This window comes from Falco cherrug, chromosome Z (genome assembly GCF_023634085.1).
Source record: "Falco cherrug isolate bFalChe1 chromosome Z, bFalChe1.pri, whole genome shotgun sequence".
NCBI lineage: Eukaryota > Metazoa > Chordata > Aves > Falconiformes > Falconidae > Falco > Falco cherrug.
Window position 1 is genome coordinate 1 of NC_073720.1, and position 17,708 is coordinate 17,708.

Below are 17,708 nucleotides of genomic sequence, written 5' to 3' on the forward strand. Positions count from 1 at the left end.
GTAGATCAGGCTGCTTACAGCCCTGTCCAACCTGACCTTGAATGTTCCCTGGCACGAGGCATCTGCCACGTCTCTGGGCAACTTCTACCAGTGTTTCACCACCCTCATCACAAAAAATTTCTTCTGTCTAGTCTGAATCTACCCTCTTTCAGTTTAAAACCACTAAGCCTTGTCCTATTGCTGCAGGCCCCACTAAAACGTTTGTCCCCATCTTTCTTATAAGCCCCCTTTAAGTACTGAAAGACCACAATAAGGTCTCCCCAGAGCCTCTTCTCCGGCCTGCACAACCCCAATTCTCTCAGCCTGTCTTAGGAAAGATGTTCCAGCCCTCTCATCATTTTTGTGGCTCTCCTCTGGACCTGCTTTGCCAAGGACTCCAGAGCCAGATGCAGTACTCCAGGTGGGTCTCACGAGATCAGAGGGACAGAATCGCTTCCCTCGACATGCTGGTCATGCTTCTGTGGATGCAGCCCAGGATATGGTCAGCTTTCTGCTCTACGAGCACAGGTTGCTGGCTCGTGTCCATTTTTTGACCCACCGGTACCCCCAAGTCCCTTTCTGCAGGCCCGCTGTTACTCCCTTCATGGCGGATGCGCAGTAGCATTACGGGCAACCTAAGGGCAGCGCATGCACAGAACTGGCCTGATGCCTTCGCGTAGGGGGCTCGAGCCCCGCATGTGCAGAAGCAGCCCGGCGCAGAGGCATGCAGCTTTGAGGCCTGCAAGGGCAGACCCGTGTCATTGCCAAGCGAGAGGGAATTGAAACCGTAGAGGGGCGCAGCCGCTCCACACCCCCGCGGTCTCCAGGTTGGGGGGCTTCTCGCTAGGGGTGGGGCTGTTGCAGCAGCGAGCACCTTCAGGCTGCGTTTGTCCCGGGGCTGCAGCACCGACACTTGGCCTCCAGGTGGCAGCAGCGCTCCACCAACCGTGTGCTGAGCACCGGCCGGGATCTCGGCCTAGTTCGCACCAGCCGGCCACGGGAACTGCTTGCTGCGGCTGCAGGGTTCAGGTTCACTTCGTTCTGCCCTTTGCCCACTCGCAGCCCAGCCACTATTACCCGTTGCCTCCGTACCAAAAAGCACCCGCGTGGCTCGAGCGGTTAAATAATTTGCATCTGACAGCTTTAACAGTCGGGTGGTTCTTTTTGTCCCTGCCCCCACCCCATTTACCGAGGAAGAGCCAGCAGCATGGGGAGCTCAGGGCACAAGGTGCAGGGGAGGGCGGTGGATGGTGTGGTCCTACAGATAAGCCCCAGCAATTGCTGTTGTTAAAGGAGAAATTTACACAGATGTGGGTACCACTGGGCTTGCTTTAGTCACAACTCAGAGCTGGGCCACCACCACAGTGAATGGCAGAGAACCAAGCGATACTGCACAGCTTATATATGCTTATCAGATCATTAGTCAATGTCTGAAGTTTTTAGGAGTTTCCTTTGGTCCTGTCAGTTCTGCAAATCCATCACCTGACTCTGTCCCAGGTGATTCATGGGTCCCTGGTCTCTGAGTAATTCTAGAGCTAAAGTGGTGACAGACATCAACTCTAGGTCAGATGATACATGCCCACACTCACCACTGACCCAGGGTGGCAACCTGCTCCCATCCACTACCTCCTGACCCAAGGAAGCCCCTTAGGGAATTACAGCAGCAGTTTGCCAATGGAAAAACCAGAATGGCATGACACAGTGACTCAAAGATCTCAAATGGACCCCTTCTGCCTATAGAAACTGGTGCTAAAAACACAACAGATGAACAAGAGAACATTAACTGCCTTGACTGATGCTAGAGCAAACTTCACTGGGCACTTAAGGAGAAGGGCAAAACCAGAACAGCAGTAAAACCCTGCATGCCCAGGACTGTAATAAAACAAAAAACCCTGGCTGGAGATTGTTACAAGCCCAAGTAATACACATCCTCTTCAGTTGCGATTTGAGTTAAGATGTAAAACAAATCTCGCAATACACCCATATTGATTAGTTGCAAGGGCTCACCTCTCACCATGTCTGTTATGGGGTGCAGTTTCTCCCACTTGTCTCAGCTACATTGGGCGCCGGTTGTTGTAGTCAGAGCCCAACTCAGTCAGCCTCACACAGGGCACCCACTGTTGCAGCACAAGCAAGCTATCAGGCTGCAACAAGGCTTTTATGGTCAGACAGATTCTACTGTCCATGCTGTTTGTCCTTCCTCCAGAGCTCACACCACTCCACCCCCAACCAACCCCCTCTCCCACACTCCTCAGGGCTATTTAACTACTTAGCAGGAACGAGCTACAGCTACACATTGTCCGTGTCAATCAACCCACTGCCTTGGTGGCAAGGCCACAGCTGCATATTATCAATGCTCATCAACCCTCTGCCTTCACTCCTCTACACTCTTGTCCAAGAAATTCCAGGGAAGACAGTGACAAAAACCTGTGTTGGAACTGCCTGGTCAATGCCTCCAAGTAACAGCATCCATGACGTCCAGACAGACAGTGAAGGGATAGATGGATTCAAGAATTAAATTAGGGAATGAGGTAAGTAAAAGGCACGGAGAAAGGGAGACCTCTTGAGTTCTGGAGAATATATTTTGATATACCCGATTTCTGGTTTTGTGGCTCAGGAAGAACATAGCCCAAGTTTTGGTGCAGCAGTTATATGGCCACAAAGGGAAGGTGAGAGCCAGCAACAGAACTCCTTCCTGGCACCTTCTGTGTGGGAGCAGTGGCCAGACATTTTCAGTTTGGGAGCAGGGCTCCGTGAGAGTGACAAAGCGAGGGGACTGTTTTGTGGACAAGAAGGAAAACCATGACAACACCATACAGGAGGCAATTCCATTTTAATAGTCTCCAAAGTGTCATGGTTTGAAAGGAAGAACAATAGGGTAAGAGCACGAATATGCAGCCAATACCAACAGAAGCAGCGCTGGTAAGCTTCTCAATATTGCTTTTTGGTATTTCATGGCGAAAAACATTGAGCCTAATATTTGTCATCTGTAAGTTCTTGGGGGCTTTGGGGAGAAGGAAACCAACACTCTTACTAGGTTGTCTGAGAATCAGTTTTCAGTTACTCAGTGTCTTCTGGTCTCACAGGATGAGGCAGAGGTATAATTGATTTCTTCTCTATATCTCTGGAAAGAGCTTTCCTCATATCTATGGCAAAAGAAAATAATGCTATTATAGAAGACAGTCATTGCACAAAGCCATATTAAGTGACTTCTCTGTTACATTAAGATCATTTTTTGAGAGGATTTCCTAGATTCCTGGAATATCTTGAGTTGCAAGTGACCCATAAGGATCACCAAGTCCAACTCCATGCTTCTCGCAGGACTACCTAAAACTAAACCATATGACTAAAAGCATCATCCAGATGCTTCCTGAGCTCTTGACAGGTTTGGTGCCCTGACGGAACGCCCTGTCAGTGGATAAGATTTTCCTAACATCCAACCTGAACTTCACCTCACACAGATTCATTCTGTTTCCTGCAATTAAGTTTCATAACTGATGTACTTTTCAGTAGGAAAAGCTATCTAAAGCAGTATACAGAATCCCATTCATCAATGGCTATCTGAACTTGTTTCATATTTAAAAAAAATACAAACAGGCCCAGGAACCCTCAACACAAGAACCTTTCCATTCAACTTAAGGCACAACAACCACTTACTGTAAGCATCTTCATCTGGCTCTCCACTGCTAGCAGAGTAACGCTCCAATACTGTCTGGTACACACTGTAGCCAAGCTGCTTATACATATTTACTGCAACCTGATTTGATACTCTCTCAAAGAAATTGATGAAAAATCCACCCTTTCTTTGGAAACATAAAACCAAACAAAAAACACAGTAAGAAACAGCAAGTGAATGTATTGCTAAATAACCAATAACTTGTAATCAGACCAAGAGCAGGTCTGATGATGTTATATGCTAATTAAACACCTTTCACACTGCAGTAACAGATGCACTTCTTTCCCAAGGGAGAAATCCACTATAAACTCAGATTTTATTCAATTTTTGTCACATAACCATCCTTTTATACTAGCCCGTGGGTTCAGACTTCTGAAGAGAAATTCAAACAGGCCAAGCTAAGCTCTCATACAGGTCTCATATACGTAAAAAACTTTTTTTATTTAAAAAAAAAATTAACAATCCACGTTTTTGATTGCATTGGCTTAGGGACTGCCTCCTTCAACGTGTGTGGTGGGGGCAGTGGCAGAATGGGTCACAAAGTTTAGTTGCCTAACACAAGGCAGCCCTTCTCACAAGGCAGATTCTTCAAAATGTACTATTTTCCAGTTTTACTAATTAGAATGGCGTTGCCCTACGACCATGAGTTCAGGACATTTCCCTGTGTGTTCATTTGACGCTCAATTAAATTTTCAGCAGGTACAAGCAGCCAAGCATGACATAGAAAGTAAGCTAAGGTACTGTCTGCCATACAGAATTGGTCCCAAGGCTGCTTGCAGGAACTGCAAAAAGGCCCACGATTACTGAACAAGCATGCTGGAGGCCCTATGGGAAAGTGTTGACATTCCATGAAACTCTTTTGCTGTCAAGACAAGGACCTTTTTTTATACAGTATCTCTATTGGAATTCAGGCTACGCCCTACTCATTCTGGCAAGTTAGCTTTCATAGAAAGCCTGAGATCTTACACCACCACACGACATTTTTAGTCTTGTTCTCTAATTACAGGGAATCCTCAGTGAATCAGAACACTACTTAAAGCAAAATTCTGGGTCTCTTTCATGCAAGTCAAATACCTAAGCCATGTCAGTTGAAACGTTACTTTTAGAAGATTAAAGATAAGCATGGTACTCAGTTTTCTGAAATTTCTCCCAGTAGTTCCATCAATTTAGCAGCCAAACCCAGCTGCTGAAATTTGGTGCAACAGAGAGAGCAGTAACACGTCCATGCCACTCTTCCCCAGCCACAGAGCCTTCCGCTTTACCCATTACTGAGAACATACAGAGCATCAGAGCACTAAGGAGCACCTTGGCAATAATGCACCACACGCAGCCACATGACTTTACAAAAAAACAAGCAGTCTACAAACAAACATTGCAATGATCATGGTAAAGGCTTAAGCAGCGATTCTACACTATTACTCAGTGATTCAGCAGCCACTAAGTTTCATTTTGATGCAGTATTACAGTTTTTTCTTCGTTAGTGTAAATAAATAAATGGATTTCCACAAATTCATTGTTTGAGGCGTGACTTCCAAATGCAAGTTTGAAGCAATTCTCGTGAGTCTTTTAACTGGGTGGAATTCACGACTGAAGGAATGGAGGGCTAGAAGCCCAAAACTCACCATCACAGCAATTACTGAAGACTTTTCGTGACTATGGGGGAATAGAGGTTGGGAAGCTTTGCCAATATGGCAAGAGAAAGCAAAGGCCCTGGAAACACTGGATGTTTAAGGGAAAATAAAAATAAAAGCAGGGATGAGTGTGTGTTCTTCATAGTTCCTCTCCTTTCTACACAGAGCCAAGCTACTGTTAGCTCATTAATGAATACACAGACTTCCGCAGTGCACTCTTATAAACATCAGGCACTGCTAAATAAGCAACTGATGCAGTGGGTACAGAGAAACCTTCCGTACAGCAAACGCTTTAAGCTTTACAGTTAAACACATAATTTCCTGGTGCCCACAAAGACTCATTTTGTGCCCACCTTCCCAAACCCCCCAAAAGAGGGGGAAAAAAACCAATTGGAAGGAACAATTATATATATGCAAAAACATGGCGATTCTCTGTAATTAACAAAATTAGGAAAGCATGCAATCATCCAAATAATGGTAAGTTAACTGATACACTGCATCAGACAGTCTTGTCAAACTCATGCTGGTGAAACTGAGCTCATATCAGCCAGTTTACTGAAATACTTGTCTTAGCATAAATATACTTGAATCAAAATGACATTCGGCTATAGGGTGAGAGCAAGAAAATACATTTTTGCACGCTACAGCAAGAGACCTGCAAAGGGCCACCATATAATATGCTTCAAAAGAGTGTGGTACAAGAAATTCAGCCTCATGGGCTGTTGGCTCAAACACACTGGTGGAACACGCTGTATAACTGGCCATATGCACGGTTTACATGGGGGTTTTTATGCAATGTGCATGTTTAACTAGGTATTTGTGGTTTAAGACTTGGTTTAGCTCATAAGGCAGGCAGCCAACAAAAATGTTTTCAAAGATGTTACAAAGAAGCTGAACCTAAAAATACGATTCGGTCTGTCCTCACTCTGCACGACTTAAATACAAAGGACAGTGGGAAAGCTCTGTTATTTACTGTTTCCTTTATACCATCATAACCACACTCTGTTATGAAGTGCAAAGACTTCAAAACAGAGGCAGATTTGCCAGACATATTGTCAGCACTGCTTCACACCACTTGCGGACCCAAGGAAATCATTACAAATCATACTACTCAAACAGAGATTTCCAACAAACCAATCATCCCCTGTGGTTTTTTTTCTCTTCAGCCCTAAGTTCTACCTGAAAATCACCAACTGAAGGTATTGTTCTGTTAGTTGTCCTCCTCTTGTGCCGCTGCCGGAGAGTATCCCTAGCTTCTGAACTCAGCAGTTGGGCAGCCTGGTCTTCCTGGAAGTTCTTGATCAGAAAGAGTGCTCCATAAGCGCTTGCCAAGTAATAGCCTCCTGTGAAGGACAGCAGGGGAAGAACTTCTCAGAGTGGTCACAAACACCATGTCAGTTCCAACTGGTCACAGTCAAAAAGGACAAAGAATTATTTCTTTATTATTATTTTTTTTAATAAATATACACACGTGAAAGTGCCTGCATTCTATGGCCAAAATATTTATATATAAAGAAAAACAGCTTACTGGCCTGCAAAATACTGGACGGTGTGTTCTCAGCTGCTAAGAGACATGCAGTGGTTGCATGGGCTCCATATTATCAAAGTGGTGCAATAATACCTAACTCTGGGCCCGTTAGTGGCCGGTTATTTAAATGACCAGTGTCGCTCCTTTACTCCTGAGTGTTTTTACAAAGCTGGAACATGAGTTTTCTTCTAAACAGTTTCCAAACAGTGATTTGTTTTCTTCCTGAGCTTCAAGTGGGGATCAAATAAACATAGCTGTTTAAACGACATAAAAGACCATCTACCACTCTTCAGGAACTTAAAAGCGACTCCCTTAGTGTCAACAAAGCAATGAGCGAGCGTGTGATTTATACCTGGAAGCATCCCAAAGGTTTTGCTTTTGTTTTTAAAAGGCAGGCTGTGTTTGTTCACCTATGTCCAGCATTACGTCCAACTAGTTCAGGAGGCAGTGTGTACAGCTCTCCAGACTTCACCTTTATTACACGAGCGGAGAACAAATTACAGCCACAACAGTTGCCGATGTACAAAAGGAGCTGCAGCTCACAAAGGAAAAGGAGCCTCAACAGGAGGCAACAGTCCTCAGCAACCAGGAGAAACAAAAGACATGCTATCATTTATTTCTCTTGCTCTTTAAGTAAACTATTTGCGTGGGAGCGCTCAATTAAGAGGCAGCACAGTCTATTTGTGGAGTCATTCAGAGATGCATTCTATGCTTGCTCACAGTAGTGTTTTCTGTATTACCGACAGCATCCTCTTGCTTTCAGCCCTGCGACAAGTTCAGTATGTGGAAGACAGGCAAGACCCACCAGACAAACTGGACAATACATTTACATTTGAACCACACAACCCCAAAGCACTAAACAATTTTTCCTGCACCGTACAGTATAGCTAGTGCCACAGACAGGGCCAGCCAATAGATGAATTACTTTTGCTACATTAAAAACAGCACGACTTAACAGTACAGTAAATATTTCTGCCTTTCAAGTGTGTTAATGATCTCCAGCTTCACATCTCAAGTTGTGGATAACTGGCTAGCTGGAAAGGTTCACATAGACATAGTCCAGCTGGCTGGACAAAAATGCACATCGCTCTCAGCTTATCTGAAGTAAAGCAAAATACACTGTCTTTGGCTGTCCTTGTTACACAATAACAGGAAGATTTTGGTGGGAAAAGAATGTTGCAGGTGGGAACAGAAAACTACAGAAGAGAAACTAGGGGCGGGCTTGGTATTTAGGCAACTAACAATAATGAGCTTAACTTTTGTAATATGTAGGAGCTAATTATAAGAAGGCATAAAAGGTGACTGTAAGGTACAATAAACGAAGTCTGCTGATCACTCATATTGAGGGACTGTGTCTTCCCTCCGTTGCGACAAATGGCGCCCGAACAGGGACCCTAGAGAGGGCTGAACCTGCGAGCCACGGTTCGACGGAGATTCGGGTACCGGTCCTGAAAGCAGCGCAGGAGGCGGAAGGGCACAGTCCCCGCGCCCGGGAGCACCTACAGAGGGTCCCGCCGGCCACGCGTCGCTGAAGTCTCGCAAAGGCTGCAACAGCGCTGACGAAGGTATGGAGAGACAAGCGACGTACGATTCGCTCATATGCTTTTTAGAAAAGCGGAGCGTTCAGGACATAGATTGTAAAAAGGAATTACTCGGGTTATTAGCGTATGGGATAGCATCCGGGACCCCCGCGGCAGGGGCGAGCGGCGGCGCGCAGCCCGGCAGGCCCCTTCCCGGCCGCGGTTTCTCTCCAAAGCGGCACCATCCCCCCCCCCTCCGATCGGCGCCATGGCGATGCAAGCGGCCAAGCGAGCTAACATCTGGCTGCCCCCAGAGGTCAATCGGATCCTTTATATTCGGAACCTGCCGTATAAAATCACAGCGGAGGAAATGTATGATATTTTTGGGAAATACGGACCTATTCGACAAATCAGAGTTGGAAACACTCCTGAAACAAGAGGAACAGCTTAAGCTTCTCAAGGAAAAATACGGAATTCATTACAAACCCACCAAAAAATGTGCTTCAGATGTCCCCTACAAGAAATGGGTTTCTGCCTTGAACTAGCAAACATCTCTGTGCTTAAAGAGAAGCCTTTTTGCCTTGATGGAGATAATTTATTCTGTATTCTGTATTTATGCTGTATTCTGAATGTGGAAATTGGTTGGGACTAGGAGGCTGGCTTAAAGGCATTTTGCAAACGGGATTATTATTTTTTATCATTATTGTAATAATAGCTTCTTGATCAAAACCAGCCAAAATTATTTGTAAGCATTAGGCATATGTGGAAGAGAATGCCTTTATTTGAATCAGCAGTTAAGGTGTAGTTTAGTCTGATGCTGTGGTTTTATCTGCTTCTGGTGAATTTTTGAAGTGATGAAATCAGAGATACTAAGAGTTATGAGGTAATAAGGTAATAATCTAAGTAAGGGTGCTGTCTTTTACGTCTACAAGTGCAATATGCTTTTATGTAGCAGAGAGAAACTTTGACAATAATGTTGCTTGAGCGAGATGTGCATGTGACAACTTGGGAAAAGGGATATCACAACTGGAGTGCAACAGTGTTTCTATGTCTGGCAGAGTGAAATCTTTCAAGACCTGAGTTTACACAGTCTAAAATAGTTAGTATTCAGAAAACCCATCTTAAGCCTCTTTTTGCTTACACAGTGTTATGGAAGTCAACTGCTATTGTAGAGAATTAATGATTTTTTAATACATATTAACAAATACTACTATTTTAACTTGAGGCAGTTGAGTGAAAAATACTCACGTGTAGCATTTGAGGGAATGTCAGCATAAATCGCACTTACATTAAGACTGCATTTTTAATTACTGTACTCGTTAAGATTCGATGATGCCATAAGGCTAAGGCCTTTTATCACAGATTGGTTCTGAACTAAAAGGTGTGTGCACATGTAGATATGCACATTTGTGTTATTTTCCTTAATTGGCTACAAAATAATATAATTAGGTTGGGGACTAGATCTTGGGAATTTGTCTATTATACTTCTGTTTGTTAAGGAACGTGCATAACACACAGCACCCATGTAGGCTTGGCTTGTGGCACAGTTGTCAAATTTAGCATAGACATTCAGACAGATAAGCAACGTACTCTTCTTGTGTGTATCACCTACAAGCCATTATGGCTTAGTGTGTAAATCTGTATGTAACTATTGAAAAAAACACTTATGAATGTATATAGCTTAGAACTAATTTTTCCCCTTTGTTAATTCTTTGATATCAATGAGGTATTCTTCAGAAAATGTATGGACTGGTTGGTTGCATAGGGGCAGTTGTTATTTGGACAGAAAATTGTTAATGGTCAGGGATTTTCCACTAAAATATTTGCAAATATTCCTAGTCAAACATCAGTTTGGTTTCTTTTTGGGTTTTGAGCTTGCGTTAGTCCATGTTCAGAACTTTAAAATTACCTTTGAATTTTTTAAACTTTTTGTATCACTGGAACAGAAAGAGCATCTAAATTAAAGCTTCAAGCTAACTTTATTTTTCAAGTATTTCAGGAATTATACTTCTGAACTGAGATTTTATAAGTTGGCTGTGTATTTTCCTGTGTTAAAACGCTGTTATTGAAAATGGTCAACCAAGCCTATGTCGCCCAAAATAAAAACGGGGGAATTGTGGATAACTGGCTAGCTGAAAAGGGTCACATAGACATAGTCCAGCTGGCTGGACAAAAATGCACATCGCTCTCAGCTTATCTGAAGTAAAGCAAAATACACTGTCTTTGGCTGTCCTTGTTACACAATAACAGGAAGATTTTGGTGGGAAAAGAATGTTGCAGGTGGGAACAGAAAACTACAGAAGAGAAACTAGGGGCGGGCTTGGTATTTAGGCAACTAACAATAATGAGCTTAACTTTTGTAATATGTAGGAGCTAATTATAAGAAGGCATAAAAGGTGACTGTAAGGTACAATAAACGAAGTCTGCTGATCACTCATATTGAGGGACTGTGTCTTCCCTCCGTCGCAACATCAAGTATTTTCTGTTCTAAGATTCCTGAACGATGCACTCTGCACACAAAGCAGGGAACAGACTAGTACTGAACCGGAGGAAACCTGGCACAGTTCTGTCACGCATATCAGCATGTAAAAGGATACAGCAATTTCAGCAACCCAAGAGATTGCAGAAATGGGACATATACTTAAAACTCACAGCTGAGCTTGGTCACAAGAATTTCTGAAACTTCCTCATAAACGGATAGATTCGGGGACCTACCAAGGGCTTGCAGAATACCTCTTTGTTAAAACCACCACCGTGAAAACAGAAAGGAGGGAGATTTCCTTGCCTTTAGCAGACTTCAGCCATCGTTCAAGACTGCCTTAAGAAACATATTCCTAGGCCTCATAAAAATACTCTGTGAGAAGCAAGTATTGTGTATAAGCCAGGATCATTAAGGGGGGCAACATTCTCAAAAGCACTTCCCCCAGAGGGGCAAAGAATTCCCCCAGAAGTTTTTACAAAGCACCTAACCCAGGTCCCATTCCAGGTCTCACCTCAATTGAACGCTGCAGACCCATACATACTCTCAGGACATTTTCAGGCACACAAGGATAACCACATTTGGCACCTGCACAGCGTATGTTTGCTTGCTAAGTCATGACGTCTCCTCGTTCTTGGCTGAAAACAATATACTCCCTCCTAAGGTAGTATATATGTCAGTAGATTCCCAGGTCACTTGGGGCTGTAACTCTGCAAGCTAACCAGCCTTCTCTTATTTTAAGGTGAAAATAATTGCGAAGTTCTTTTGTTACACTACTGACATTGCTGACTATAGGACTCTGTCAAAAGGGTTTCTACTCAAACGAGGTGAGGAAGAATCCCTCTTCCCCAGCCCTCCACTCAGTTTTAATAGAAGTGAGTTGATAACCTTCTCCATGCAGCAAAGATGGATCCAGCAATTCCATCATGTATTCAGTTTCAGTATCCAGCTCCACCATATCACCCTGGGCCAGCACATATGTCAACACAGGCAAGAAGTCAGTTCCATACAGCCTCCCTGGGTCAAAGAGAACACAGGCAGCGATAGACAAATCACACCCTTTTACCAGTTTCGGTGTTTGAAAGGAAAGTGTTATTTTGCTGCCTTTACTGACCAGAATGTTTGTATTACTCTAGAGCCTCTTGTTACAGATGTGCAGCAAAGAGAACATCATCTGACACTTGGTGGGCAGGGTCCAGCTTCATTCTGTACTTCTAACGAGCACAAATCAGATGGTGCAGACCTTGAGGCACACAAGGGAATTTAAAGACTTGGCTCACCTTGGCGTCAGCTCAACTGGTGAACTCACAAAAGGCAGCCACGCCAGTCTGGCCTGACCTCCACCCACACTTCTGTCACTGGCTAAGAGAAAAATCAATGGGCATTTTCTTTATACGTGCACGGACAACGTCCCCTTTCTGAAAGGATCCAGCCACAAGTACCAGCTTCTGAGTCTGAAACCCAGCAGAGAAGCCTGCATATAAAAGCCTATTAGATTTTACATGAAAACTCTGCACATTTCCTTGACGGAGCATGGTTAAAAACACCAGTGAGCAAAGCCTCACGTAATTCCCAACTAGCTGGTGAAGCATCATCAGTAACGACAGCACGCAACACACAGAGGCTCTGCTGTACCCAGGCCTTATGTGTTCCTTTAACTTTTATCGCATTTAAACTTTCTCTTTAGAAAACACGACGTGGCTAGATCTCTGGGTCTTGCCAAACAGTGCTCATTGCAGAAGTGGTATGATGGTCACTTGAAACACCAAGATCGGGAGCCACTTTAAACTGTGGCCAAACTCCAGAGGACTGAAGGGCTGATACTGAAAGTTAGATCAGCTAAGGCATACCCTCCAGGTATTACACTATTATCTGGCTGAGACAGCAGGACAAAGGAGGTACTGGAAACTGGTGCTGACTCAATGCCACGTTTTAAAACTTTACATGACAAAGCAAGACAACCCAAGGAGCATTTGCTGCATCTTAGCTCAAGCCCCTCAGTACAATGGTTCACCAGCAGCCTCTCAGTACTTTTCTTTTGCATGTTGGGAATATCTTACTCAATGTGATAGTACAGTATGGAGAGAAAAAAAAAGTTTACAGCACTTTGGGCAAAGATTCCTATATCCATTTTAAAATGCAGGATTTTGCACTGAAATAAGCCAGGTCTAAGCTCCTGCCCAAATCTTGCTAAAGTGCCTGGGGGTCTTTTACAGCCACAAGCTTTCACCATTCACCTCAAATCTCAAAAGAAAGCAAGCATCCTGATTGGCACAGAGCCCAGCTGCAGATTCAGTGCTCGAAAGAAAACTGCCAACCATGTGCAGCAACTTATATTTGCTTAGAGAAAAAAAATCTCCCACTACCACCAGCATGGCTTCAACTTAGCTCGTGACCTACCACAGCAGTGTATGATAAGATGTCAGGCAACAGAGCTGCACCTATGAATTCATGCCATCCAGCACAGCGTTTTAACTGTGACACTGACTAATCAAGCAGGTCTTAACTGGTCTGTGGTTCCATTTCACCATCTAGGTTTTGAGGTCACTTTGGGACTCCTGCTACAGTGTAGAAGTAGATGTTATTTCTCATGCAAAAACACAAAGAAATTGTCCAAATGAGAACATTCAGAGGCACAGCAAACCAAAAACACTGGATCAGGGGCTGCTTTCCTCCAGCCATTAACACAGAGCCCTTGTAATTGTCATATTGCATACACACTGCTGAATTACTATAGCTAAATACTGGGTGTATCCTTTATTACGATTTCCAGGAAAATACTAATTTAGAAACAGTGTCAAATTCTAGGCTTACAGGACAGCCTTTCTGACAGCCAACTTCAAATGCCTACAGTTAAGCAAAGCTGGTGGTTTGGAGTTTTTTTTAAGCTGCTTCACAACTCTGCTTCACACTGAATTTGTAAGATGTGCTGCCAGATGCAGAGATATCAGGAAGGAAGCAGAAAGGAAGAATCCCTCTCAAAAGGGCAAGGAGATGCTACAAGAGCTCCAGGAGAAGGAGACAAAGCTGCAGAATCAGGCGGTCTCATTTCCTCCAGCAAAACACAACCCGAGGTTTAGAAAAACAGTGACCTTGAACCACAAGAAGCACCATACCTGAGTTATTCTCCATAACAGTATAAATCAGTTTTCATACTCTCAGCAGCAGCGTGACTTTCTTTTCAGGTGAATACATTTTCTGCATGGTCACAAACTTTCAACATCCACATAGTCTGGTGTTGGAACAAACACATCCAGTTCCTGAGGATTCCTCTGCTGCACCAACTGAAGGTTTTCCTTCACCATCTGCAGCATGAAACTCTTTCAACATCGCTTCGGTATGGCTCTTCAGTGGCTTCAAAATGCACTTACGCATGGCCTTCTCCAGGACAACATCTGCAACGGGAAAACAAAAGTTGAGCTGTCTTCCTCCTCCAGAGCAGAGCCAGTATTAATATAACCATTCCCAAGAGCAAGACCTACTTGCTAAGGCTTATTTATTATAGAAGCCGAGTCTCCAGATGTATGTTCACAAGAAAACAAAAGGCAGAACAGAATCTGTATTCCATTTTCATTTATGACAACATGGTAAATACAAAAAAAACCCACAAAAGGCAGACTACAGGCTGTCACCAAAAAAACCCCAAAAAAACCCAAACCCAAAAGCAAGCAGGCAGCAGCTCCAGTTAACTTTTTCTTTTGTTGGCCAGAAGTCTCCGAGTTTTATTTTACTTTGAGCTTAGACTTTAATTCCAAAACTTGAAGCATAACACAGTCAAAACCATAACTTTTGTCTGCTTTGGCATGAAAGCCTATCCCTTTTTGCATAGTTTCCATCAGAAATTATAACTCACCCACGGTCTCATAAAACTTGGCTCAGCTCCAAGATCTTCATGATGCTGGACAGATTACGGGCATTAAACTATAAATGAAAACCAAGTTGTGTTTAACCAGCTTCGGATTTCATCATGCAAGCTTATATACAGCTTTGTCATCAAGTTTGAAGTTCTTTGTTTGGCAATAGTGTGCATGTGGCACAATAACCACTTAGTTGTTTTTCTCTTATTCTTGTTTTACTCTAGTTTTTCTTTAACAGTCATTCTCCATTTCCAAGGCATGGAATACATCAACAGAGAAAGCTCTTTGGTAAATATTTTCTTTGAAAACCTTTACTTTATAAGTCAATTTCCTCTCCCACTCAGCGTCCCTATGACAACATAGCTTACATTAATGATTAGCTTATATCCATTATTTGTACCATAGTGAACTGCCACAAGCACAACAGAAACTAGGGACCCTTCAGCCTGGCCACAGCACAAACACCCTGGCGATGGGGCAGGACCAGAGCCTAGACTAGGCAGATGTATTAGGGGAGCACAGGGACCGAGATGAGAAGAAGAGGCCGTGTCACTACTAGATCACACATTTATACAGGCTAGCACTGAACATCCCTGCTGCTAGTGGCAACTCAGTTTCATTAAACCTCATCCCCTTTCCAGGTTCTTTCCCTGTTCTTATGTGTTTCTCCTAGACCACAGTCTTTTTCTCTCCCCCCGTCCTCCCCTTTTTGGGGGTGTTTTTTTAGAAATTGCAGGTTATTCCTAAGGCTTGGGATTTACACACACACACTCCCCTCCAAATAAACATTAGCTACTACTTTTGTTTTCTTGCTTTTGCTTTATGCTTTCATTTATTTCATCCTTGTGTTCAACCATTTTTCCTGTTGTGCTCTCAGGCTGCTCTTTCCCATACAAACACGCCCTTAACACAGTCCTCACCTTACAGTGTCTTTGCTTCACATGTAGCATTTATTCTGTACTTGTCTGGCACACAATTCCCAAATGTCCAACCCTATTGGGAGCTCCCATCTCCCCTGTCCCAATTCTGCTGGGGCTCTGGTAGCTTCTCTTGCTATTTTCCCCTTCCGAGATCCTGACGGAGGTGGCAAAGCCATGTCTGCTTCATTCTCAGATGCTTCCAACATGTCTAGGTTCTCTCTCACAGAGTCTATAAAAAGGTGGAAAAAGCAAATGTGAGGAGCAGCACTTGCCCTCTGATTTTCTATTTCTGTCTATAGCCACCAGTAAAGGCATAACCAGTTGGACACACATTCTTGATGGCCTGCCACATGGCATGAAGGGCAGATCTATCTAGCTTCCCACCAGACCAGAGCCACCAATTATACATAACAAGTGGCAACATTTCGAATGACTGATCTTAGTAGAGCCATACAATCACCACTGACAGCACTTCCAAACCCAGCAAGGAAAGCAGAAGCATCACCCTTCTGCACAGTGACAGAAACTGCCTCTCCCTGCTATCAAAGCCATTCTCAGGGCTCACAGGGCAGAAATATTCTTCCACCAAGAAAAATGTACAGATCTCACCCATTGGTATGTTAGCTAGCTGAATTTCTAGAGCAGAGGTCCTCAAAATTTTTAAACAAGGGCTGGTGCGCGGATTAAGTGGCAGGAAGTTATCTGTGGCTGCTTGGTTTCCCCCCCCAACCCCCGGCGGGGGGTGGGAGGTGGGGGGACGGGCGGGGGTTCTGTAAATACTGGGGGCCGGATTGAGGACCCTGGGGGGCCGTATCCAGCCTGCGGGCCATAGTTTGAGGACATCTGTTCTAGAGGATACACATAGTTCCTTGATAGCTTCACTGACTTTTTTTTATTTTATTTTTTTTACAATTCAGCTTGCTTACTTTATTTATACTGCCTGTTCAGTTTTTTTAAAAAGTGAAAACGCCAGATGCTTTGCTTGTAAGTGGAACATCTCTGCAGTTTGCATTCCAAGTGCCTGGTCTCATTTAAATCAAAATTAAAGCAGTTGGTGCCACCAAGCGTTGGATTAAAGAACTCTCTATAGCCATGTTAACTCCCACAGGCTTCCACTGGACATGACTAGTTAGCATCAGCCATCCTTCGTCTCAATAAAGTGGGGTCACCGTTATCTCCACCCACCCTGACAACTGATCAACAACAACAAAATGTGAACCCCATTACTTTAGGTATTTCAGCATAATCAGTCTGAAGGTTTTGTAAAGGATACTTCGTTGCTGGAGGTGGCTTTCCCAGCAGTGTCTTCATTCTTAAAGAGACAGATTCTTTACATAGCCAGCCGCTCTCACAAATTTGGCTGCTGCATAAATTCCAGGGGTTGCCCACAATCATTGGATTTTAAGAGCAATACTGGTCCTCTCTGAAATCTATCATGCTGCCAGCGAGTGATAGGTAATAAATACCTCTTTGGAAGTAGTGGTTTACTTCCTAATAGCCACTGTCCCTTGCATTGTTCTGCTCCCAGTTTCTCCCAGGTTTGTGTTTCTTCTTTGGGTAGATCTTCGTAGAGACGAGTTACATCTGGGAGTTCAGCCTTATCCTGTTCAGTCAGAATCGAGTCACTGCTCAAATCACTTGCCATGCAGCAGCTTTTGCTGCTTGATCAGCCAATGCATTTCCTCGAGATGCATTGTCTTGGCAGTTGGTATGAGCCTTTACATAAATCACTGCGAATTTGTGCCCTGGGCACTTGCATTGCCTCTAATAATTCTTCAGTTGAAGTTCCATGTGCTGAGGAGGTAAGAAATCCACACTCCTTCCATAGCATACCTGTAGCATGACAAGCTCCAAATGCATACTGAGAGTCTGTGTAAAGAGTTAACTTGCAGTCCAAGTGCAAATTTTGCAGCCTCAATGACAGCAAACAACTTCTGCACCTTGTGCACCTAGATTGGGAGGTAAAGGTCCAGCCAATAAAACTTGAATCTCTGTAGGTAACTGTGTATCCAGTACAGCACCAGCCGTTTTCACAGTATGATGATCCATCTGTAAAAAAACTCAAATCTGGATTACCTAAAGATTGATTTGTTAAATTGTCTTGCTGCTTACTTATTG

The 17,708-nt window shown here is 43.8% G+C and overlaps 2 long non-coding RNA genes and 1 other non-coding gene across 3 annotated transcripts; all 3 read right to left on the reverse strand.

Moving 5' to 3' along the window:
- Positions 1-1,491: 1,491 nt before the first annotated feature.
- On the reverse strand, positions 1,492-1,576 carry LOC114015548 (small nucleolar RNA SNORD45). The gene has a single exon (XR_003559552.2). It is a non-coding gene; the product is annotated as a small nucleolar RNA SNORD45 (small nucleolar RNA).
- Positions 1,577-2,793: 1,217 nt separating this feature from the next.
- Positions 2,794-4,502, reverse strand: LOC129734143 (uncharacterized). The gene is made up of 2 exons (XR_008730230.1): positions 3,637-4,502; positions 2,794-3,125 (listed from the first exon to the last, which is right to left on the reverse strand). It is a non-coding gene; the product is annotated as an uncharacterized LOC129734143 (long non-coding RNA).
- A 3,171-nt stretch (positions 4,503-7,673) lies between these two features.
- LOC114015529 (uncharacterized) lies at positions 7,674-16,327 on the reverse strand. The gene is made up of 3 exons (XR_008730231.1): positions 15,591-16,327; positions 10,805-14,208; positions 7,674-7,824 (listed from the first exon to the last, which is right to left on the reverse strand). It is a non-coding gene; the product is annotated as an uncharacterized LOC114015529 (long non-coding RNA).
- Between the last annotated feature and the right edge of the window lie 1,381 nt (positions 16,328-17,708).